The sequence below is a fragment of the Zootermopsis nevadensis genome, unplaced genomic scaffold (assembly GCF_977971745.1).
Source record: "Zootermopsis nevadensis isolate Lab colony 2312 unplaced genomic scaffold, Znev_1.0 Znev_ptg000034l, whole genome shotgun sequence".
In the NCBI taxonomy this organism is placed as follows: Eukaryota; Metazoa; Arthropoda; class Insecta; order Blattodea; family Termopsidae; genus Zootermopsis; species Zootermopsis nevadensis.
In genome coordinates, this window is record NW_028259166.1 from 123,835 (window position 1) to 149,238 (window position 25,404).

The 25,404-nt window shown below is 42.7% G+C and overlaps 1 long non-coding RNA gene across 2 annotated transcripts in view; it reads left to right on the plus strand.

The window, feature by feature from the left end:
* Positions 1–314: 314 nt before the first annotated feature.
* LOC110838003 (uncharacterized) overlaps positions 315–25,404 on the plus strand; it is a 67,829-nt gene continuing 42,739 nt past the window's right edge. The window contains exons 1-2 of one of the 2 annotated variants that reach the window (XR_015538139.1): positions 315–906; positions 2,706–3,056. This is a non-coding gene — a long non-coding RNA (uncharacterized LOC110838003). Of the gene's footprint in view, positions 907–2,476; positions 3,057–25,404 lie in introns of those variants that run through there. The other variant, XR_002545911.2, reaches the window with a different exon arrangement.

The following is a 25,404-nucleotide window of genomic DNA, read 5'->3' on the forward strand; positions in this document are numbered from 1 at the left end:
AGATGGCAACTACAGTATTTGCCGAAACGCTGGAAAAGTCTCGACCGATGTCGAATTTATGCGTTGCTTTTGGCAAAAGCGCTTTTGCTGAAAAGTGCTTTCGTATTGTTAAAGATAGGACCGATCGAGCAGAATGAAGCAGAAAGCATTTTGCTCGTCTCACTTTCTCAGACCATTGCTCGCTCGTGAAGCATTTTGTTGTGCGCTTGCTCCGGCTGCTGTTCGTCATTTGTTTTCAAGTTAGATTACAGTACTGTGTTGTGATCCGTTCTCCAGCTGTAATTTGTCCGTGTCCGTGGTTCAATTGCCGAACGGGCTGAATCTTGAGATGAAGGGTAAACCAGTATTTGGCATATTAATCTGGTTTATATAAACGAAGGAGGTGTGATTAGATGATATTTTAGTGCGCCTTACTTCATCCAAATTTAAGTCATTTTATTAATTTTGGCAATTTTAAATGTAGATAGGGACAGTGGGAATCTCGTTAATCCCCCTTAAGAGAGTCGTAGTTACTGACATTCAGAGCACTGGGCAGAAATACTTTGCTTTGAGAGGAAAATATCTTCCAAACAAACCATTTGTAAGACCAAGACCGGTATATAAAATGATACAGAATATCTTTTAGAACTTCTGAATGGGTTGAACTGGTTGAGGTTCGTATCACACGCAAATTAGCAGCTAAGCGCTTTAAAGACACACTATAAAACAAACGACAGTCGTTAAAAGTATCGATGAGTCACACTGACCTTTCGACGAGCAGTCAAACAGAACGCTTCATATTACGTCCCTTTATCTGTCAACAGAGAGTGCTCGAATCGCAGTGTAAGTGGACAGGTGTAGTGGATCGGTACTTCAGCATACTGCCAACCTTGCAAGTGTTGCGACTTCATTACAATACTAGTAGTGGTAAAGGCGAAATGTAACTTTATACCAAGTGTTTAACAAAGAACCTCGACATTCAAACGAGTAGTAGCGCCAGGGCGCGGGGGGTGGGGGGTGAAAAGCAAGGTGCGCGCGCATCTCCACGCTTCTACCCGGCCGTTCCATACACCGACCAGGCCGTGCCGAGCTCAACTATCCTCAGTACTAGTAATCTGCATATAATGGAGGATTAGGTAGACGCATTCTTAGCTCAGACACTAGATCGAGGCACACTCCGGCCGCTTTAGTTCAGAGGAAATAACACCAGTAGCGACTCTGCTTCTGCGTTCGGCTGAAGTCATGATTCTCGCAGTCCGTTTTGTTCCTGTCGTAAAAAGAAAGAAAATAGAATAAGGAGCGAAGGTCAGTGCTTTGAGAAGCAACTACTGACATTTTTATGACGGCAGACAGAGCGGGCCCTAGGGACTTCGGCCGATGATCTGATTTCGCAGGCGACGGTCGGACTGTTGGCCGGATTCAATTCCCCCCACATCCGACCTCGTGAAGCAACACGATTCGACAGATTCTCTAAAGAAGCAGAGACCGGCTGCCTTACCCCTTCTTCGTCAGTGACTCCAACCAAACTCTGATCATTCATTCGAGCATACGCGTTACATTTACCCCGAGTCATCTCATTCATGCGAAGAGTTAATTCAACCGGTAATTCGTGTTTCGCTGAGTGTATTTCTGATTTTATTCAAGTCTTTCCACATGTATGACAAGACACTTTTTGTACCTACAACAGTCTCTCAAATTCCAATCCACTATTCAAAACTGAGCGGTTTCTGAGGAAACCGACATAGTAAATCCAATATTAAACTTTTTTTTTTGGAAAATCCTTAAAAACCATCCCAACATCTGAAATTAATTTTTTTTACGATTCAATTTCAAATGAATGCATTTATATGCAGTTGTGTGTGGTTACTTATACAAAATATAAGACAAAAATATATAAATGTTTTTATTTTAAAAGTACAGCAGCGTAGACAGGAAAGAAGACGAAAATTTTACCACTCATATTCCTCTAGACCAGTAGTATTCAACCTTTTTTGTTCTCGTACCCCCAGATATAATTTCTGTTCAACTTTGTACCCGCAAAGTTGTTGGTGTATAATTCAAGTTATACATAACATATAATCTACATCTAAAATAAATTAAATAAATTACATTACTGATTATTCAGTGTTTGACATAAAATAATATATATGTTTTTTTTTTAATTTCGCGTACCTCCGGGGGTACGCGTACCCCAGGTTGAATACCACTGCTCTAGACCAGCGATACATAAGCGTGATTGTTTGCAAGCGAGCATATAAAAATTATTCTGCCTGGCGACCCATAGTTTTTCAATTAGGGACAAATTAATTATATATTTTTTTGGAAATACGTCAGCGTTATATTTTATTTATTTTTGTGTGAATAAAAGTGCATTTACAAATACGGAAAAAAAATAAAATTCGTTGGTAACATTTACTTGACTAAATTATTAATAATGTAAAATAAATTATGCTTTGATACAGTCTCTGTCCACAGGAAGTGAAGCTTTGGGGGGGGGGAAGGGTGAAGGGTCCCCAATATGTACGAACCGCCACGTTTCGCGTACAAACGTATTACGGTGGAAAACACAGGGTTTCAAATTTTATCGTAATTTTACATACGTCACTGTTCTTCGTGTCAATTCTTGAATGAGATTGTTACCAGTAATTATATCAGTTTATTCCAGTGTTGTTAAGTGAATGTATGAAAGGTAAAGTTCTAATGCTGTGTGTTTGTTGACACACCAGCTGCTTGCTTGGCAACATCGATCGTCAGTGCGCAGGTCCACAGGGCCACTGAATCCAGAGTCGATCGCGTCAGTAGTGGGAGAACGCTTGTCGAGCGAGCCTCTTGGTTCCACGTGCGAGATCCGCACTTCACTTGTTCGTGTCTTGGGAGAGACCGGCAGAGTGCGTTGTCGTATGCGGCTAGCAGTGTTTTGTTCAATGTGGCGTCTGTGAATAGGCGTTGCATTATTAGTGCTAATGTGACTTTTTAATTGAGTGATTAGAAGTTAACCCGCACGCAAATTGCCTCAGTATTTCTCAACAATGTGCAGTGCAGAGCGGGATTACCTTCAGTAGCCGCCGAGATTTATGGTGAGTGAATTGATCAACAGTAATTCTTTCTCATTCTTGTTCAACCAGTCGTATTTCAGGCTTGTGAACCTTTAATTCCGGATGCTTGAAGCTTATATGTCGTCCACGCCCTTTCTGAACTATAAAATTCCCATGAATACTTGAATTCCGTTCCTTCTTCAGTCAGATTTCGACGTGTCGTTATTTTTAACCTTCTAATAGCATTGTTGTGCCTTTTTAAGTGAATACTTATAACTGAGCAAATGTTTATAGCGTACATCGGCGTTAGTAGGTTACTGATTGTAGTCTTCATGAATGCGTTAAGTTTCTTAATGTTTTAAAGTGAAGAAGAAACACCTGTTGTGGGATGTTTGGCAGTAGAGAAATGCACCACGTCAGGAGCACAAAGGGAATGGATTCTGCATAAATGCTGGAGATGAAATGTGAAGTGTGAAATTAGCCCGAAATATGAAAGTATTAATATGACGTTATCAAAGAAGACAATTATTAACAAATAAATTATAATCGGCATGGGCCAATTTGACGTAACTAATAACTTCACTGGAAACCACGACTGCAACTTGTTCTAAAAATGGTTATCACGATTTCAGTTAAGCGGGGGGGGGGGAAATGATTCCACTTTAACCACCGAGAGGGACCCGCTGCTCCCGACCGAGCTTTGCTGTTCTTTACTCATAAATCCGTGCGTAAAACTACAGCCTGTCCCCAGAATTGACCATTGTCCATGAAATCTGTCTTCTTGGTCACGTGATGCGTCTCTTTGCAGATTTAGCTTGGGGCAGTTGAACTTCCTTCTTGAACCCCTGAAAGGCGAACCGCACCCAACGGGCCCATTTAGCAGAGTGTCCGAAGCCAGTGACACCCGTAACCAAGAAATAAACCCACTTCAATCCTTCAAATGTAACTGAAAAATTCTTATTGACCGAGAAATTACTTTGCGTTGTGGTTGGTGCCTTAGCACGGGAATCAAAGTTGTGCGCCACAATCTTTAACCTTTAGCGTGCTACTTACGATATATATCGTTTAGGAACACGCGCCCCACTTGCTAAGAATTGGACACTATCGGTGGACTGAAGTCTCTGCAAAAGTTACATGATGTTCTCTCAATTGCAGTGTGGTTTAAAGGTGGAACTTTTCTCTGTTTCCATGGTAACGTAATGGCAATACTGTCCGGGGAAGTTTCTTTCGCTGTCTTGAGACTAGCTTTTGTGTGACGAGGAACTTCGTGATTTATCAGAGGCTTTCAGCCCGCGTCGTACGTTCAGGACGTGGCAGTGTTGCTAGGAACGAGGGCGCGCGGAGTGCGTGGAGCATCGGATGAAGGAGCTTCAAATTCCCGGATCCACCACAGAGAAGGACGGAGGAAAACCTCGAGATTAATATTGGTGAAGCAGGAGGTGGACGGATATGCATTGGCGGCATCTGGTATCAGCGGACGGGCTCTGCTACTGCAGCGAGTTATATCGTGAATAGCATGGAAGGCCTTAAGGCTGATCAATATACAACCAGGGGACAATGTCCTATTATTATTATTATTTAGTGTTCTGTCTGACGACAGGTCCATATGAACAGGATCCTTCCATCCTTTTCTCGGACTGGGACCTGTTCATATACGTTCTTGGCAGATGATCCAGAAGTGGTTTGCCATTGCCTTCTTCTGTGTGTGAATGGAGTAATTGTTGGGATGCCACGGAGGAAAACTCCGTGTTGCCTAGACCACGGCCTTGCCCAACACAAGTTATAAATTAGATGAATGTGTGAAGAAATCGGCTTATTTCTCAACCTTTGTCGTAGATCCTCGTCTGTTGCATGTTGGGTACTAACGAACAGAAACGCTTAACAGAAGCGTTGGACTGTTTGTGAGATGTTTAACGACGTTGCTTCGAAACCAGACGTTGTCTTGGCGTGAGATAGTAAGAGTAGATGCGGACTTGGAAGGTTACGGTCGTGTGCTATTAGTAATAACATTTATTCGATCTTCTAGACTGAGGAAAACAAAGGGGAAACTCTGTGAGGCTGTGGTAATCCGGCCAAGATTCGAACAGATTCATGAACGAAGTAGCTGTTTCTGGGATGCTTGTGGTGTTGGCTAATTGAAATAAACGTCCAGAACACCGCAGATGCTGACAGGATGGACGCGTGCGTGACCTGGACACGGGAAGTTAATGCAAACAGCTCGCTTGTTAAACGCGGACCCAGATAACTGTTTGAATGATTACATTTCAGATGTTAGGCCTTATTTTTAATGGTGTTACGTCTCTGTATAAGGGGCGGTATGATGACATTTGTGTTGTCTATTAAAGATCTTATGACCTAAAGCCGATGATTCTGCTTTATGTAGATTTTTCGCTGCGAGTTGCTCCATTGTCCATCTCCTTCGGTCTGTCTGTCTGCCTGTCTTAAGCAACGTGGGATATTCTGTGAAGCCTGCAGATTTCGCTGCCCCGTTCTGTTGCACGAAATCTTGTCCCAGGTCCCGCTTTAACCTTTCTCTTTGCGTACTAACAGCTGTCGGGTTATACGAGGGTCGCTCATTAAGTAATGCCCCACATTTTTTTCCTCAGAATATATTTATTCAAGATGGCTGAAATTTAGTGACAATATAAATCAATGTTTCCTTTACACATACTATTTTTCCACATAGTCCCCATCAACTTGTACGGTTTTACGCCAGCGTGGAACAAGTGCATGCATGCCTTGCCGGTACCAGCTCTTGTCCTGTGCACGTAGCCATGTCCTCACTGCTTGAATAACGCTCTCGTCATCTTCAAACCTTGTTCCGCGGATAGCATCTTTAAGTGGCCCAAAGAGATGGAGTCGGAGGGTGGATGGGGCAGCACCGTTCAACCAAATTTGGTGATTTCTTTCCGGGTTCTCGGACTTGTGTAAGGGCGTGCATTGTCATGCAGGAGCAAAATTTCTGCTGGATGCTTGTGAGGCCGAACTCGTCGGAAACGCTTCTTGAGGGTTTCAGGGTCCTGATGTACGCGTCTGAATTGATGGTCGCACCTCTTGGCATCACATCCACAAGAATGACCCCATCACTGTCCCAAAAGACAGTCATCATGACTTTTCCGGCGGAGGGAGTTGACTTGAATTTCTTCTTTCTCGGTGATAGAGGATGATGCCACTCCATTGACTGCCTTTTTGTCTCCGGCTCAAAGTGGTGTATCCAGGTTTCGTCACCTGTAATGATCCGGGACAGAAAGATCTCTCCCTCAGCATCAAAACGCTCCAACAATTCAGAAGAAATCATTTTCCTTTGAATCCTGTGGTCTGCTGTGAGACTTCGTGGAACCCATCTTGCGCACACCTTCGAATATGCAAGAGCCCGGATAATTGCAATTACAATTCCATTACTGACTGAAAGCTGTTGGGCCAATTGTCGAGTTGTGATGCGCCGATCCTCACGAATAATGGCATCCGCGCGGTTCAACATGTCTGGAGTGGTGGCTGTGGCAGGACGCCCAGAGCGCGGCAGATCACGGAGCTCGGTTTCTTCACTTCCTGAAGCTTTAACTCTCTTAGCCCAGCGACCAACGGTGCTCCTATCGACTGCACAGCTTCCATACACAGCACACAAACGTTTATGAATGTTCACCACCGTTTCTTTTTCAGCAACAAGGAATTCAATTACAGCTCGTTGCTTGTAACGAGAGTCGTTCACAGACGCCATTTTAACAGTTCACTACAGCTCCGCTATCGGTTGGAATCATTTGAAACTCCGTACACGAACGCGGGAAACATCAAATCTCAAGCATGTAAAAGTGCACTTTTCTATCTTCATTATTGGCTGAGAAAAAAAATGTGGGGCATTACTTAATGAGCGACCCTCGTACATTTCACAATTAATAACGCTATATGTTTTTCACAAACTTATTACTAAGTAACTCCCTTGTATCAGATCACTTTTAAGTCATTTTAAACGCTTAAAATGATATCTTATCTCCTTTGTGGATATTTCCGTTCTTGTATTTAATTCATTTGGTTCCACGCCATAAACGCTCTCTCCAATGCAGTCCTAAGCAGATTCAGACTATAATTTGTAGTAGAATTAATAAATCAATACAAGTTCTTTACTGGAGCGTTTGCCAACAGCAAAAGTGTATGACAGGCAAACATTGTTTGAGATCCACAACACTAAAGGAGATTATTCAAACGAAACAAATTAAAACAGAATTAAACTAAAATATATGGAAAATGGAAAAGATTTTTTGTTTTTAACATCGGAGGTACACGAATACTAACAACGCCCATCTCGGAATGACACTTTATTTTGCCCTTAAAGAAATAAGAAATCAAAGATCGGTGTCGGTATCAACAGCTTGAAGACAAAACGTCATTACGTGAAACATGAAATTGGCCGATAATGACACGAATTATGTAATCAACCCTGAATAATGTTATTAGACTCGGTCAGTGTAAGATTGTTCCGTACAGCCAAGGCACACTTCAGCTTTTATCTGATTAAGGCGTTGTATAACATAACAAGTCTGCAGTGAAGGTAAAAAGCTCTGATGTCCTTAGTGACTGAGAATTTGCATAATCAATAATCAATAATAAAAATAATGTAATTAAGAAGGAAGCTGAGAATATCTTGAAATACAGCGAATGTGAAAAGTGAAAGCAAAAGTGATCCCAATAATTAGAGGGTCAACTGGAACTGTCTCCAGGTCACTCAGAAAACATTTGGCCCAACATCCCGGGCGAACACGACGTCAGGGAACTGCAGAAGACCGCCATTTTAGGATCTTCATAGATCATTCGAAAGACGCTGTCGTAAAATATGTAGTCATCGCTCGCAATAAAATTATACACGTATTAAGAACAAAATGTATTTCGGAAATAGCCACTGCGCTGTGTACCTCAGGGGCAAGGTTTGTCTCGGGTACATTGAAGTAAATGCCCTGTAAAGTGGGGAATGGATGGGATAATAATAATAATAAATTGGAACGACAGTAATGAAAAAAAGAAAATTTAATTCAGTGTGTAATAAAGAACAGATTAAATTCACGGAATGATGTTGTTAGTCGCTTCCCGTCCGGTTCCTATTAAAACGTAAATATTAAAGGATGGAAATTGCAATGAAGACGCACCCAGAAATGCACTGTGTGGAACTGAACCCAGGACTTGCAGGCGGCGAAACGTCTGGTGATTTAGAGTGCGCTCATGCAAGAGAGACGGGACACTCCGAAGCCACTCATGGTCTTAGGTCGCTGCGTCGAATGCGCCATTAGCTTCGTTCGTCATCGCCTCTTACCGACTTCATCTGAGGCGTTCGGCGCTGGCGAGACCCCACGCCGGCTTAAGCCACACCCACGGGAATCACCTGCAAGACAAATGTGAAAGGAAAGGCAACACGCTTGTTCCGAGTCACATGGCATTTACTCTCAACTGCTTTGTTTAAAGCAGGTTAATGCGTTAACATCTTTTTTGCATTTCGAGTGCGCAAATGGAAAGATGTAATATTATTTTAATTTTATTATGAAATTTCATAAAAAATGTGAAGTTAACTTGAAGATTTCTGTCTTCTGGGTTGTTGCGCCGTGTAGTCTGGTCGATGTTAACCAACGTTTCAGAGGTCATACTGCCTCCATCATCAGGGCGATGAGTATGAAGATTTCTGTCTTCTGGGTTGTTGCGCCGTGTAGTCTGGTCGATGTTTACCAACGTTTCGGAGGTCATACTGCCTCCGTCATCAGGGCGATGATTCAGCGCAACATCCCACAAGACAGAAATCTTCATACTCACCGCTGTGAAAACCTAAAATCTAACATGAAGTTAACTTAATTCTCCCAGAACTACACAGTTGTCATAAATTTTACACTATTCCACTGCTATGTGTAAGCGTTTCCTCATTCCAAGACGTACGATGTTGGTGGAAGATGAAATCCTCCAGATGCTGTCCCAGATAGCAACTCAGTTCGGTCTACAGACCTGTGACTCATACAGAAGGACCCTGTACCTCTAACAGACGAGTGTTAATGCAGTTACGTCTTTCAGAGTTATAAAAATCGAATGCTGGGAATAAAAAAGAGAAAACATCACTTTTGCCTGCGTCACTAACCCTTTAAAGTCCATGTGCCGTAACACATTTTAAATTGATGGGTTTGATATGATCCTCGGTGTAAACGGGGATTATTTACTTAAATAGCGTTAACCACTTGATCATTTACGTGGACAGGCGTTGTTTTTCTATTTGTGTTTGCTGCAGGGGATTTATTATTACGTGTTAGGTGAGCAGCGACTTGAAACGGGGAAAGAAATTTTCAAATTAAACATTCTTAAATTAATTTTGGGAATGAAAGAGGAGAGACGATCGAACTGTGTATGAAACGAAACATAACTGCTTGAAAAATGGAAGAATTGAGCGTCACTGTTCTGACATTATCCTCGGAATTTCTTCAAAGTGATTCATGTCAGGACTGAGGCGCTGTTGCAGTGAGGGGGGGGGGGCACAGAACCACAAAATCATGTTTTCGTAGAACCGAGGAACGCTGAATGCATGCCTAAGACCCGGTTGGAGAATTCACGGCAATTAAGAAAATTTACGGTTTATTTAGTAAATCTGTATTCAGTTGTACGTGTTTTGTTAATTTCAAAGTAACAGATTCAAGGATAATGGGGCGGGGACCCAGTAGATGGCTTACTTTGTACGTAATTGTAATCATTTGCTGTACGGTCCTGCATTCGGACAACTAAATACTCAGCCTATTATAAATACGAAGGATTTGATATAGGCTTTGAAGGTATAAATTATTTATCAATTAAATGATTTTGTAATTATGTAATTATTAAATATGAAATGTTAATTTGTCAGGAAACTTATTGCTAGTATTTATGGACGCTTTCATTAACTCAAACTGCATTGGAAAGATTTTGTCGTGGTACTATCCCGGCATTTTCCTGAGGGAACTGAGGAAAACAACGAAAATCGTCTCTTAGGGCCGATATTTAAACCCAGGACCACCGGAATATGAAGCAGGAGTGCTAACCACTCCACAGCGACGTTCGGTGTCAAACGTTTCATTGTGGTACTAGTTCTCCGATGGGACCGCAGGAATGTGACTTAAGGCTTTGACCGGGATGTTCTTTTGTTAAATCTTATGTGGTACCGCCTGATTCGACTTCTAATGGTGAGGTGAAGTGTTTTCTTCGCGGTACGGTCTGGATTCGTAAATATTATGAAGACGATCTTCGGCTTCAAAGGGTTAAACAAGCGAAATCGTTATCGTTAAGCATTTTACTAATATAGGAAGCTGAATCAAATGAAATTGCGGAATTGCGTTTTCCCCGCAGACAAAAGTATGCCCCAAAAAGGCATAATTAAATTCCGATTTAATTTCTAGTCGTAATTATTTTTAAGGTTAGCCAAAACACTGTTGCGAATGAGAAACGTAATTGACCTAATTACGTTTCAACGGAGGCTCCGAAATGCGAGGAACGATTGAACTACTTACTAAAGCAAAATTAACTTCATTCCGACTAGTCGTACAGACCTCACAATAATTTTTGTGGCACTCCATTACGTCCGAACATTATAGAACTTACAAAAAAATATCTTGAACCGAGCTGAAATTGTAGGATCCGCCAATATTACACAAAAAAATCGCAGATTGCAAACCTTGGGTTAGCAGCAGATGTCAGCTGCGTGTGGGAACGAATTCGTTGTCGCCTGGGGCAGGTTCCGGTCCAACGACTTTAGTCTCAGCTGGCCTATACATTCAGCATCGTTCTTGCGATATATCAACTGCGTCCGTGTCTCACCGAAGCCTTTGAACCCAGATTGTAGCGACTGTTCTGTCAGGAATTCTCGACGCAGGTCGCCGTCTCCCGCGTCCGCCACTGCTCCAAAAAGGCGCGTCTCTAAGCGACGTTCAGTAAGTGTGTTTACGCTAAACTAAGTTAAGGTGAATAACAGCGGAAACTTCGTTTCGACGCCACGCGTCGTCGCACAGTCTTCTCGCATTACCCTTCAATTTTGTTCGAAGTGAGTAATGTCACCCATACCTGACCGTCACTTCTCACGTCATTAAACAATTTTTATCAGAGTGAGTCACCACGTCATTCGAAACGGTGGCCTTCAGACGCTGTTAAACAAGGAGGTTACTCTGGATTTGTATTCTGGAGGGGGCTAGTCTCCCGTTTAAGCACGCCTAAAACTGAGTTGACTGCAGATGTTCGTGATAATTATAGCTGTCTTTGAGCAAATGCTGGACCAGTAACCTGAAGTTTGTCTGGATCGATTTCTTCCAAATCATTGCCTGATTTTTGTTACGTAAATTTCTTTTCATTTTATTCGACTTTATATGGAACTAAATTTAACAGACGAAACAATTTTATTAAATATTTGGGAATCGATTACAAATCGTTCATGATAAATGTAAAGCGACTTAAGTTTTAATTTCGGATTCAGATTTATTTTCCTTCGAAATGCGTGCTTGGAGAAAATATATATTCCTTCTGTCGACAGTTTTTGGAAATGAGGTTTTTAATTTATTATTGTCTAACTTTAATGACAGTTATTGGTCGACTGAATCATCCTGTTGACACAAATTTCAATTTGTGCGTTGTTAAAACAAGTCATAAATCCGTGATATTGGGAGCGGCCAACATCAAAGCCTGTACGGGCAACATATTGAACATCTGCTGTCCCCTGTTACGCAAACAGCGCATTTCTGCGTCTGTTTTCATGGCTACTGATGATTGAACGCCAGTCGGACACACCTCACATATGTCCGGTTTATAGTTTCCAAGCATTTAAACTTACCTTTACATTCAGGTCTTATTCGTAATTCCACCAAACTTCGAAAAGTGATGTGTCGCGTCTTGCCAAATTTCCAACTAGCCAATTTCAATATTTAATCTGAAAGCAACCTCTGACCTATACCGGGCGTTGCCTTTACTCCCGAGTACACGCTATCGGCTGGTTTGATCATTAATCTCAAAAGAAATGAAAATAATTTATCAGCAGTGTTTTAGAGAAGCTGCAAGTCGATTGGATTTGCTTCAAGACTGAATTTCGAAAATAGGGGAAGGCAGCGAAGTTCAGGTGCCACCATTTCTCCTACACTGACGTCGTACGAATAAACCAAGATTTTCTTTTCTCTACCCTCGACATTTTAGGCCTTCTCGTGTTGTGAAGATTCCAGAGAAAATAATCTGCGAAACGAGTGTTTTTAAGAAACCCAGGAAAATTTGTTGTTTCTATCAGAGTAGACCCCGTTGGTGAGCCCCTAACAGTGAGGATAACCACTTTAGAGTCGCAACGTTTCGGACAAAGTTCGTGGAAATAATACTTAAAAATTCAGTTCCTACCTTAGGGTCAATACGACGTCTGTCCCATACCAAAATAAGACCTACTGGTCGATGCTATTTGGGAATATATTATGATGGTCGCACGAAACCCCGTAGATGTTGATTTAGCAAAGCAGGTGACGTACAATGGACCTGGTGTTAAACGTAGAAACTTACGATTATAGCGTAATCTTCTGAAGTGCCATAATTTGAGATGTGCTTGCAAAATTTTAAGTCGTACCGGCTGTTCTGACGCTCTGATAAGAGAAAACTTTCAAGATTTTTTACATCAGAAAGTAATACAGACAGAAAATGTTCTCTGGTGGTGCTTACGAAATCAAGCTGATTTGCATAAATGAGACGAAGGGCGAGGTGTGTGCGCCATTAGCATGTCACAGAGTTCATTTTGACATTTCCTCACAGTGCGCAGTCAATATAAATTTTCATTTGGGGCAAAGCCGTCCCTGACCTTATAATAAGCTCAGTGAGCAGTCAGCTATGCGCAAGACACTTTACTTAAGCCAGAAACTGAGATTAAGAATGCATGAAGACTTACCTCGACCAACCCTACTCATGGAGATGGCGGTGGAAGCTTATCAACGCTTCAGATCTCCCTGCTGCCTCCATCATCAGGGCGATATGAAATTTAGAGCATCTGAAACTTTGGTAAAATTCTACGAGACTACACGGCGCAACAACCCAGAAGACAGCCATCTTCAGACTCACCGCCAAGATAACCACAATTCATACAAACCCACACATCTTCTCTGACATATCCACCTCATTACTGAGGTTAAACTCTGTGTTGTGTTTAATTAAAACTGGGCATCAGCCAGTGTTATCATCACGGGAGATCTGACTGTGAAGAATGTGGCTCGCCATATCTGGCCTCTATCTCGAGCCCTCGTATGGAAAATGGTGGTCAGGAAAAAGTACTCACGGGCACGGTTAATGCAAGCGTCTTCAAGTTCGGGTAGCATCGGGCAGTCCATGTTTTTCGAAATTCAACACTGCTGTCAATTTTGTACGAGTCATTTTGATGACTTTATTTCTTTTAGCATAATTCACACAGATGGTGCGAAACCCCTTTTCCGACGTCCGTCCGTCTCTGATGAGCCAATTTCTGACAATAAATTCGATCTTCTTCGAAACTTTGTCCAATAAAACGCATGATGCTGTTTTGTTGTCGTTACAGCTGGCAAATCGTACGTTCTAAGTTGTGTCAAATGAACCTGCTTTCTACATTTTAAATTCTTCTTCGTTTCTTTCTCGATGATCCTCTTCGCCGTGAGAATCTTACTTCCTTCAGCTTTCCTTTACGACTTTGGAGCCTGGTTTATTTATTGCATCTTTTACGGGCAAAATCTTTCTGAATATCTTTCCAACATGGCCGCCACTATTTTCCACTGCCTGCGAATTGCCATGTTCGAGAATCCTGTTCCTCCTGTTGTCTCTGCTCTCCTCGCGTCATCAACGGAACCGGAATCAAGGCCACAAAAAAATAAAATCTTGGTTTATTGGAAAGATGCCAGTGCAGGAGAATTGGTGGCACCTGAATTTCGCGGCCTCTCCCTGTTTTCGAAATCCAGTCTTGAAGAAAATCCAATCGACCTGCAGTTTTAGCCGCCAGCAGAGACACCGCCAAGTTTTCGACAGTCCAGGAGCCCCTGTCGCTTTGCTTCCCCTTGAATGTCGGCATCCTGCGATAAACACGTAAAAGTTACGTAATTACCATACGCCCCGCGGAAAATGTCCGGAGCCAACTTGGTAAGAGAGCGGTCTGACAATCTGTGACTGTGATTGTATTTTAACAGCGTCTTGTTTATAAAGCGATGAAACTAGGAAACATTCGTGGAGCCAATGAAATTAGCGGGTGCTGTGCTCTGAGGAAGCAACTATTGGATAGGAATGACTGAGGACAAGGACGAATGTAGCATCTAGGCTCAGGGCGGTATCGACCTACGCTGCCTGTGATCTGACAAGGAGAACAGTGGTCCTAAATGCCACGACGTACCTGCTACCTTTATAAATAAAATACGATTGTCCGATATTCAACTTAGTGGCGAACATTCTACTCATTTATATCGCACAAATGTGTAGGTAGAGGGAAAGCTACGTAGTTGGGGCAGACGTGCATGGAGGTTTTGCTGAACAAGTGGCTATTTTTTTTAAAAAAATTCTACGTTTTCTGTCAATATTTGTTTTTAAAAAGTGCTCCACGTCACCGAAGCTGCCAGTGTTGTACCTGAGCAAACAGACCGCTAATGAATGAGACGAACGTGGAGCGGCGTAAGACGGCTCAGCGTTGCTTATTCGACGACATTTAGAATAGAACGTGGCTGTTACGTGCTGTCGCGAGAACCTGTCATTCATTTGGACTTAAATTTATTTAAAAATGATGTACCAGGATTTTTCTGCCTGTTTTGGATCACAACTTGTCTACATGTTGATCGGAACTTGGTGTCCTTTTGATGTATTGTTTTTTAATACAATCAGCGTAGAATTTTCCAAAGAATTTGAAAATTGCACTGTAAAATGCCAAGTATAATATAATCAGCATACGAAATCTGATCTTGTTCCTTTAAAGCGTTATAAAATGTATGCATCTCGTCTAAAATTCTAATTATGGAGATAGGGTTGAAGGCGATACCGAGATTTTGTGACTACGGTAATGAACATTCTGTTCTCATATAATAGGTGAGTTGTTGGTCAGCATTTTAGGCGTGAGTCTTTCCTTTTGAGGCATTATTCAGTACTCGGAAACGGTTATTACTTGCTTTTAGTCGTAGTGCGCTTTGTCGTTATGCGAAGATTTTCTTTTGGCACTACCTGAATTAAGTCCGTTGCATACAGCTGTTAATTCAAAACTAAGCCCTTAAGGTAGTCTATCACCAAGGTTCTGCAGTAACCACTGTCATTAACGTCTGAAACAGAAGAAATAAGTGGTTTTTTTCGAAATATTAAAATAGTAGAGCTGTTTGAAAGTTGCTCGTTATCGCAAGTAACAACCAAATAGGCCACACGTCAACTTGTTCCTCGCTTGTTCTGAAACAGACTGATATTTCATAATGATTCTCTTCGTTACGGATTCATAAGCTGGTCAAAGTGAAAATTACTCGTGCAGAAGGACCACAAAATGTAAGCAGTAAGCCGCTTTAATGCAGGTACGGAGTAGTTTGCTTTGTCAGTGGTTTCAGATCAATCCCTTTAAATTAATCTATATTTGTTAGATCAAACTGCTCTGAAATGTGTTCGGATACAGGAATCTCTTACATATGGAGGCAGGTTCTAACTGCCTGGTATTGTGACGTCGATCCCTTGTCACAAAAGCACGTTAAGGATGAAGGGAAGGTTTCCACATGTGGAGGGTGGCTGTAATTATTTGAATAGTTGCAGACAGCTTGCGAGCGGTGATATTGAAATGTGGGGTCCTCTACTATAAGATGTTTAGTGAATTAGAATTTGTATCAACAACTAACGCAATTCTGGCCGAGGTAACTCGTGAGGATCGAAGGTGGGCGGAACTGCCTCTGGAGTACAGAGCGACGAATGGACCCTAATTTAAAGCCTGAAACGCTACTTAACGTGATGGAAAGTGTTTACAGTTTAAGTGCAAGCCACATTGAGGTAAATGGGTTCTCAAAACTAGGACGAACTAGACCGGGTTCGTAATTTAGTATTCCAACTCAGAAGAATTTCGTTTCGGTGACAATGATGACAAAAAATTTTGTGTTCCACGTCAACCAAATGAATTCTTAGCTTCCGTCGTCGTCCTTGAGGTCATCTGCCCGTTAACAGAGGCTTTACTCAACTGTCTTTTGACGAATCTAAGATCAGAACAGTCATTTATTTTATTTTAAATGTAGAAATCATTCAAAGCTGCAGCAGGTAAGAGGTGTCGACCGCTCGTGATGGAATTAACACTGGTCTATCGTTACGCTTGAAGTATTTTCGTTGCAACAATAACACGTGAAGCCCCCCAGCTCTTTGTTTAGCTGAACGACAATCGCATTTCCGGTGCGTTCGTCCTTGCAGCACGTTCTTTTTAAACAATCAGCCGTAATTTTGTTTGGAAACTTTTCCAATTTCAGTCAAACAACTGTAGGTGTTAATAATGTTGTTGTTAATTTGCGATTCATAAATTGTAAAATATATCTAGATCATTCCAAGCCTCAGAATCTCTTAACTGTCGCTCTTAGTCGTAACGAAAGTTTCAATTTTCTTTAACGCGTTTTTAAACTACTCGAAATGCATTGTGGGAAAATTCTCTTCGCCCGCCGCACCTAGAGCGACGCTTGGAGGCCAACAGTGGGTAGGTGGAGGTCTACTTCCGATGTTCAAGGGCGTGGAGTTCACCTCCTCTCGTTCGCACAACTTACGCCATGGTGCTTAGAAGCTTTTGTCCTCGCCCCCTCACATGCATCGAGATGTCATTAAATAATGCATATGTTACAATAAGACTAAAACCTGCTGTAACATATGTACCTTACCCTACGGCCAATATATCCATCTTATGTATAAAAACCAATGTTTCCTTGCATTAAGCTGTCCGTGTGCCGTGTACTTATATTTCCAAGAGTCTAATTAAGGCTGGCACCAGGGGTATATATAAACTCCAACGTCAAAAGGTCGGCCCAATTAATGGACAATGTTTTGTGTGGCTGTTACACTTTTGCACGCAGATGTGGAGTCATTATAAGCTACCTTAAATTTTTGTCCGCTGTCGACGAAATAAAGCAATTACCAATGAGATTTCCTTTCTAGCAGTTCCATCGCGTCCTCTCGACCATGTAGCCGAAAGCTAAGCCTTTCCAGTGGTCTCTGGTTGTTTTTTTTTTATTTATTTTCAGGGAACATGGATTTTCCCCCAGAGAAATGCTTTGGTCCAGTTAGGCTTGGTTACTCTGCCCCTAACATTCGGCTGCAACTGCGCATGCCCGTTACAGATAAAATACGCAATGTAACACGGGAATAAATTAGGCTCTCCCTCGCGTTTAGACTACCGGGCACACACGCACAGTTTCCCCCCCCCCCCCCTTGATCCAGGCAACCCTCGAACAAAGGCACTAACGCCAGTTACTTTCAGACTTGCAGTAAACTTACTGGCACCAGTGCACGATGTTCAACTTCTTACAAGTGAAACATTAGGAGATTGGGCGGGGGGGTTGAACCGGAGGGTGAGTTGAAAAAGTTGCTGAAAGGTTCAGGAGACGGTCGACAAGAAGGTATTGAATACTATGAATAACTTTGCGATTAGTCCCAAGGTACCAGTATACCGTGCAAGTTTGTGGAACTCTGGCGTGTGCGGAATCCAGACAGCAAACCGCTGTGGATCAGGAGTTCAGTCGCTTCTCTCCCTCCCCCGTGATACGAGCAGTTTCCTGTACCCTGGCGTTATTTCTGAACTAGACTAACACGCTTCTAGTTTTGGAGGAGAACAGAAGTTTTGTTGATACAAGAAGCGAATTGATGTGTTACGTTGTCACACGAGGTCAGTCGACTCCGGCCTGTTCTTGGAATCTAGTTCGGATACTTATTTATTTTATTATTTATTTAGTGTTCTGTCTGACGACAGGTCCATATGAACAGGATCCTTCCAACCTTTTCTCGGACTGGGACCTGTTCATATACGTTCTTGGCAGATGATCCAGAAGTGGTTTGCCATTGCCTTCTTCTGTGTGTGAATGGAGTAATTGTTGGGATGCCACGGAGGAAAACTCCGTGTTGCCTAGACCACGGCCTTGCCCAACACAAGTTATAAATTCGGGCACCGCCGGGAATCGAACCCGAGACCCCAGGATTACAAGGCCAGCGTTCTAACCGCTAGACCACCTCATCTTATTATTATTTAGTGTTCTGTCTGACGACAGGTCCATATGAACAGGATCCTTCCATCCTTTTCTCTTCTCGGACTGGGACCTGTTCATATACGTTCTTGGCAGATGATCCAGAAGTGGTTTGCCATTGCCTTCTTCTGTGTGTGAATGGAGTAATTGTTGGGATGCCACGGAGGAAAACTCCGTGTTGCCTAGACCACGGCCTTGCCCAACATAAGTTGAGTGCACTGTTTCGAGCGTCCCTCATTTTAGTCTGTTTTTGTCCGCAGTTTTTATTAATTTATGCAGTCAATTGCCCTCTGACATAATTATCTTTTAGGTAACATCTCACAGAGCGAGAGCGGTAGAAGGACGTAAGTACCAAGTTCTTTCTTTCCTGGACTTACGAATGACTGCCTTAGTTTTACGTGAAGGAGGGAAAATCCTTAAATCAGAATTTCCCGTTTGTGACTTCTGAAATCCTCCGTCTAGGAGTCTTAAGGCCTTTAGGAATTTTCGGACTTTTCGTTTAAAAGGAAAATCAGTCGGTGTCGATTCTTGTCTGTGCAAGGAGAGAGGTTGTACGATACATGACAACGCTGTGTTAATTGTAGATGTTATGAATTTTTGATGTCATAGGATGGAGGAAGGAAAATGAAGTGGTGGAGCCTTATCACGAGGTACTAGCCCAGTAAAAAAAAATGAAGGGGCTGAGGAAAACCACGAACAGTTCCGGTCGGGACCGGCGGTGCGGCTTGCGAGATTGCAGCTGTTTCGCTGTGGTTTCCTTTGCCCCAGCGAAAATCGGCGGAACTGGAATCAGACGTAGCCCGTGTTCATAAAGCAGTTGGGTAGTTTGTTATTGAGTTAGAGTAAACGTGAATAGAAATTAAGCGACGGATATGCTGGGGTCCCTCTAAGTCAATTACGAAATGGGACCGCGGCCCCTGCTTCTGCAAACGTCTGCAGCTTTCTACGCGACGCACGAAGAAATTGTGTTTCAGGAAACAGAATGGAGTGTCGTAAACAGAACAGGAATGACATTTAAGTGAAAATTCTGCTTCCCGGCCTTTAATTATCAATGATCTATGCAATAGGCTAGGTCTGTCTCACTTATTGATTTTTTTGTTGTTGAATTTGGGGCGTATTTATCGACCGTGTATTGCGGAATTATGTGATGCAATGGAAGAAATAGGGAAGGAAGCGTTACCGGTCTAATTAAAAATACTATCCCAGCATTGGCCTGGAGGGAATGAGGAACGCCACGAAAAGCCACTCGAGGTAGGCTTGTGCATTTTGCGGACGGAGATTTGATGTCGGATCTCTCGAGTAGGAGGCATATGACTGCAAACCATTCGGTCAAGACCTTCAGCTGTTTAATCTTATAGTTCTTTTAAATTAACTGTGTTGCTTTAAAGTGTGTCCCTCGTCGTTTGGATTTTGACGCTGTCCTGTCCTGTAAGCATTTCGTTGCCGTGAGAATCTCAGCTCGCAATCAACTAAGTAGCTATTTGACTGCACACTGGGCGCACAGTGGACAGTTCTCCTTCTTGCAGCCTCAGACTTTCATTTAAGACTTAACTATGTCGAACAAATCTCGGTTAGTACGCCTAATCTAATTACAAGCTTTTCGGTGTTTCCTTGGCTGATTTAGGCCATCGCATTTTTATAGGACAAACAGCTGTCATTGCCCACCGCTGTTCTGTTGTTTGTAAAGCGGAAGTCACGACTCAAAATTTTATAAAACTGGTCATCGGGAGAACCCAGTCCTGGAAATCTCATAATAAACAATCATTTTGATTCTGAAGGGTTGTGACGACGGTGTAATGAAATTATTGATGTTTGGGAATTTTTTTCATCGTCTGATATTATAAAACACACGACGTTTCGAGTATTGGATCTGTCTTCGACTTCAGATTTAGTGGGGGAGGCGCGCCTGCTCTGTGGGGCCTTTATAATGAGCTAATACACTGGGGTTAGCTCACGAGGAATTAGAACACGGAGGACAAACGTAGGGCTCTTTTCCGCTGTGAGAACATCGTATCTTATACAGCGCATGATTTTATCGTGTGATGCACGTGTTAGCTTTCAAGTAGATGGTCAGAAATTGTATTTGAATTCTTCATTTCGAGTTGTGATGACAGCGGACAACGTAGTGTGAAGGTGACACCAGTTGATTCAAGTCAGTCATGTGTAATTTAAGATATGAGTCGGATACTGTATGCCTGCCAGTTGTCCTCAGAGTTTAAATGAGCACCACGTCACGTGGGCGTATGGGGTGTGTAGGAATCGCTCCATGCATTCTTAACGTAGGCACTAGGTCGCTTAACTTCCGATGGAGGAACCCCCAAAGTGTACTTAAAAGATTCTGGGTGGGCCTCGGAGCCGACCTGAAATTCGGGACAAAGAAAAAATTCTAATTTTCCTGAACTAGAACCCCGTTGTTTCAGGCAGTATGATAGTTAATATGTTTTTCATATACAAGAGAGAAAGGTTAAAAGGGCGGAAATTACAAATTTAAAGCCCGAACCGGGGGTTAGAAAAGGAAAGAAGAATTTTGCGCATCGTAGCGACGACACCAGCCAGGATATTGATTCTGGAAACATTCGCGCCTATGAATGAATTTGCAGAATTACATACATTTTAATTACTCCCTTTTTTTTTGTAAATTAAAACTAATTACGCGAGTCGAAATACGAGTTATCTTTGCTTTTCCTTCGGCACGCTTTCACAATCGGGCACGAAGGGACATTGGCACAGAACGGATGACACATCTCGAAATATCGATAAAGCTTTCGGTTTGAAGGAGAGAGAGAGAGGGAGGGATTGAGCACGCGTTTCAGATATGACAGAGTCGACGAGAACCAGCTATGACAATTTTTAGACAGCTCTCTAACACAATAGACTTCGTAAATGCCGTCAAAATGCCCTGCAGGAACACAAATACCTTTCAATAACTGACCAAGATAGAAGTACATATAAATTCAGGCCTTCCAGAAGGACATATCCTGGTCCCTCTTCGTAATTGACTTGCACGTTCCAGGAGAATGGGGAAACGGAACGTTGGTATCCATAATGGAATTAAAATGGTTGGCGACTGCTCCATAATCAACATCTTCTTTGCAGGTGACCGAATACTTACTTCTTCTGTGGCGAGGCACGAGATGCCCCTCGAATACGTAAAGTGTGTGTTTCTTTTTTTTTAAAGGTAGCGTTTTAAATAGTCTATTAACTTTAAAATGTGGCATCTTCGAACACAGTATTCCGGCACGAAGTGTTTACATTGAGAATACTAGTAATCCCCTTTTATAGCAAACGCTGGGGGCGGGGGTGGGGGTGGGATGGACGGCAGGTCAGTGAGTGAGTGAGTGTTTGAGCGTCTAAGCCAGCCTCTGCTAGCGCACGGCGAGTTGTCATCATTAGCACGGCGACCCTGCTGTTCGTCCTGAGGCTAAACGTTTTCTGCTTCGTGTTGCAGACGAGGAACACGTCGACATCGATTTGTGTTGCAGTTTCTAGTGTTAATTGCGTTTCCGAGCGTCTGTCCCTCTGCATTAGGTGTGTCTATCGTTAGGTTAGGTTGCAAGCCGCAGATGAACACGTGTCTGTGATGAGATCAGGCAGCCTGACGTCCGATGGTTTTACTTTTGGGCGATGATTGATGTACGTCGCGGTCAGGGCGCGTTCAACCCCACGTGACTAGCAATGCCTGACGTTCCTTTTATGCGGGCGGTGGCGGGAGACACGTGATGAGGTTTGTAGTTATTCGCAGTTTTAATAAGCTACTTAATTCATGCTGGACAACAGACCGAAACATTTGATAACGCACGCTTTGGACAGATCAGAATTTTAGTCGGATGAACTCAGTGTCGTAGGTATATATGGAGGGATAATACTAAAATGGATCCTAAAGTAGTAAGGTGAGGGTGTTGTCTGGATTCATCTGGGTCAGGATAGGGACAGACTTCGGGCTCTTGTGAGTACGGTAATGAACATTCTGGTCCCTTAATAGACGGAGAATTTCTTTACTGGTCGAACGCCTGTTAACATCAACAGGATAAAATCCGCTCACTGAAGATAACAGTGTGAGTGTGATATATAAACATTGAAAATTATATTAAAAACTACAGTGATTGATAAGGAAGTATTGTTTTTAGATGCAGCTTAGGACCTTAAATTGGTTTCGTCTGTGTGTGACCCGTCTTCTTTTCGTGTTCAAAATATTCGTATGCGGCTACTAGAAGCGTTTTAACCTAAAGATACGCCAGAGCGAACGCCTTGACAACGTTTGCTGCTTTCATGACGTCCCGTTTCTTAGAAACGTGATTACTCGTTATGTATATACTCACTAACCCTGCTACTTCAGAGACAGAAACCTGCAGAATCCTCGTTGTCATGGAGCCGGCTGAGTTTCATCTGCGTTGGAAATTTGGCTCAAATCCATTCTGCCGCACTGTGGGTCAGTTTTCTTTCGCCTTGGGTGTGGTAATCCGAGCAGTCACGAACAGTGAGATGTTATTTGTCGCTTCGTTAACACAATCACAGGGAGAACTTTCCTGGTCACACGGAGGAAGTGACAGTCATTCTCAAAGAGTAGAAAAGCTTATTTTTCTCCATAAAATAGATATCATGACAATCGACGATTAATATTTTCCTGTTAGTGGTAACTGAGTTTGCTCCCCCCCCCCCCCCCCCCCAGTGCCGCGCAGACCAAAGGAACACGATAGATAGCCGGGACAGTGGATACTGTAGATACAAAGTGGGCACACGCTCCAACACAGTCATTTGTCTGTCATGACTTGAATCCCCTGCTGTCAGAAATTTGATGGAATGTTTTCATTTATCACGCGACTGGATGATCCGGCAGTCCGGAATGGATTTCCGGAAAGTGACGTGGTTTACAGACTTCGGCTTATCGTATTTCGACTACACGCAACTCCGCGGAACTTGGAACGGACACACGTGCTGTGGCATATAAGGATCCACATTTTTCAGCAGATTGAATCCTTTGTGAGGCTAACAGAGATTTTCGGTAATCGTCGGTGAATCGGTGCAAACTGCAAGGCCAAGTACAAATTCCTCCCGCCTCCCCTGATGCCTTACGTCCTAGGTGTCAGGTCATATCAAGTAAATGCACATCCGTGATTCTTAGACGGGACGTCGGTTTGTTTTGTTTTAATACGTGGAAAGCATGTAATTTTTCTGACGTTACACTGAGTGATGTGCCATTCTCTGACCTGTACAGACATGCCGCAGGCCATGACACGGCCATATTTTTATATAACACATGATTCCAGAAGAGTTAAAAATTATTTTCCTGTTTAGAAATTTCTGTAATGATTTTGGGAAGTGTCAATTTTTTTGACAGGTTTAAAATAACCTCACGTCCACAATTGTCAAGGAGTTGAATGTCGGAACAGATTAGTAGTTATTTGAATGTCAGTTCTATGAATAACCTGAGACCTGTATTGGACTGAGTGATAAAATGTTTAAGTATTCATAAGGAAAGATAATCTGTGAAAATTATTTGAAAGCTGTACAAAGGTTCCCCAAATGTTTCGAAAGTCAAAATTTGATTTGTCGAGCTCACAGCGACATACACCAACAAGTGAGTAACACGTTAACTTGTCCACAGTGCATAGGAACGCTCATCGGATTCTTTCCTGAAGACATTCTGACGTGACCTGCGCCCTCTGTGTTTGTCTTCACAGAGTAAAACGCAGAACTTTACATTGTGCCTTGTATTGTACTTTGGAGAGGCCACGTGGAGAGGTGCTGTGGACCGAATCCTGCCCGCGGACCTCAGGTTGAATATCCCCGCTTTAGACTGAAGCACTTTGCTGGATTACGATGCGTTTGTTTCTGTAAATGCGTCGTTAACCTGATTTTCTCTCAAACAGTTTGCGGGGGAGCTCACGAGTGAATCTGGATGTCTTTCAGTCGCATTACAGAGCAGTTTCAATGCGGGATGAACGCGGGCTTTTGTTTCTGCAAGCAGAAACCAGACGCGTGACAAATATTAGGCCTGTATTCATACTATTAGGATATTGATATCCGGAAGACACACGGTGGGCTGGGCATACAGAAAGGAGCAGGCAAATGCTTAAAAGATTTTGATCGGAAAATCTGAAGGTGGGAAACGGCTTTTAAAACCTAGTCACAGGTGGGAGGATAATATTAAAATGAATCTCAAGGGTGCAGCGTGGGAGGTTGTGAGCACGATAATGAAAGTTCTGGCTGCAAAACCTGCGGAAGACTTGTTTACTATCTGAGTGAGTGTTTTCTCTTTAAAAAGGACACAACCTCCATGAGGGTTTATGCGGAACCAGTCCGGTTATATAATTATCACATCCGATAAGTAATTATTTCTAATGTGGTCCTTGCCTCTCCTCTTTTGTGGCTTGATTATGGTCGCACTGAAGAAAACCACTGCCATCCTCAACCACGGTGACAAGGAACCAATTAAGAAGAATCCCTTTTACTGTTCACGTGCTGGAAGACGGCGAGGCAGATTTAGCCCCCGCTGCCTCATCTCTGACTACGGGAGAGGGGAGAAATGGAATTTGCAGTAAAGCTGATGATCCACATCGTGGGCTTGTATGTATTTCCTGGCTGTTTGTCTTGTACTTCAAAAAGACCGCCCGTGTATCAGCTAACTCTTCTCTGACGTATGTTCGTTTCAAGTAAACTATTTTAACGAGGGCTGTACAATCAAATAATTCAGGGAGTTGTATCTTATAAGCAAACGACGGATTAACTGGGGAAACATGTTTAAACGCTCCTATCGCTTGCTACAATACGCTGTATGCGAGTTTAAAACACGTGACGTGGCTAATCCGACATAATTGGGGTGCGTTGTGGTGTTTCAGCCTACCCCATGCAATTGGTGTTTAATAATTACCCTTCCTACCCCCTACCCCCCACAAAGAGCTATGAAATATGGCAGATGTGTTATCAAATCGTGTATTATTGTTTACTGACCAAATATGGTTTTCAAACCGAACGTAATATTTCTGCTCGTGTTAATAACTGCGGTTAAGTTGAAACACGTTAAATACGCGCATCTGTGCGCTGTGGGGGCTTCGTACCAGATGGGAACCAATTCAAGCGCTTAACGTGGACTCTACAGTAGCCGGGACTAAACTGTGCGTTTCGAGTACGTCACTAGTTCGCGGGTAAAAGAAAACAAATTCATTTACTGTTCAAACCAAGACATCGAATGGGAATATCCGAGC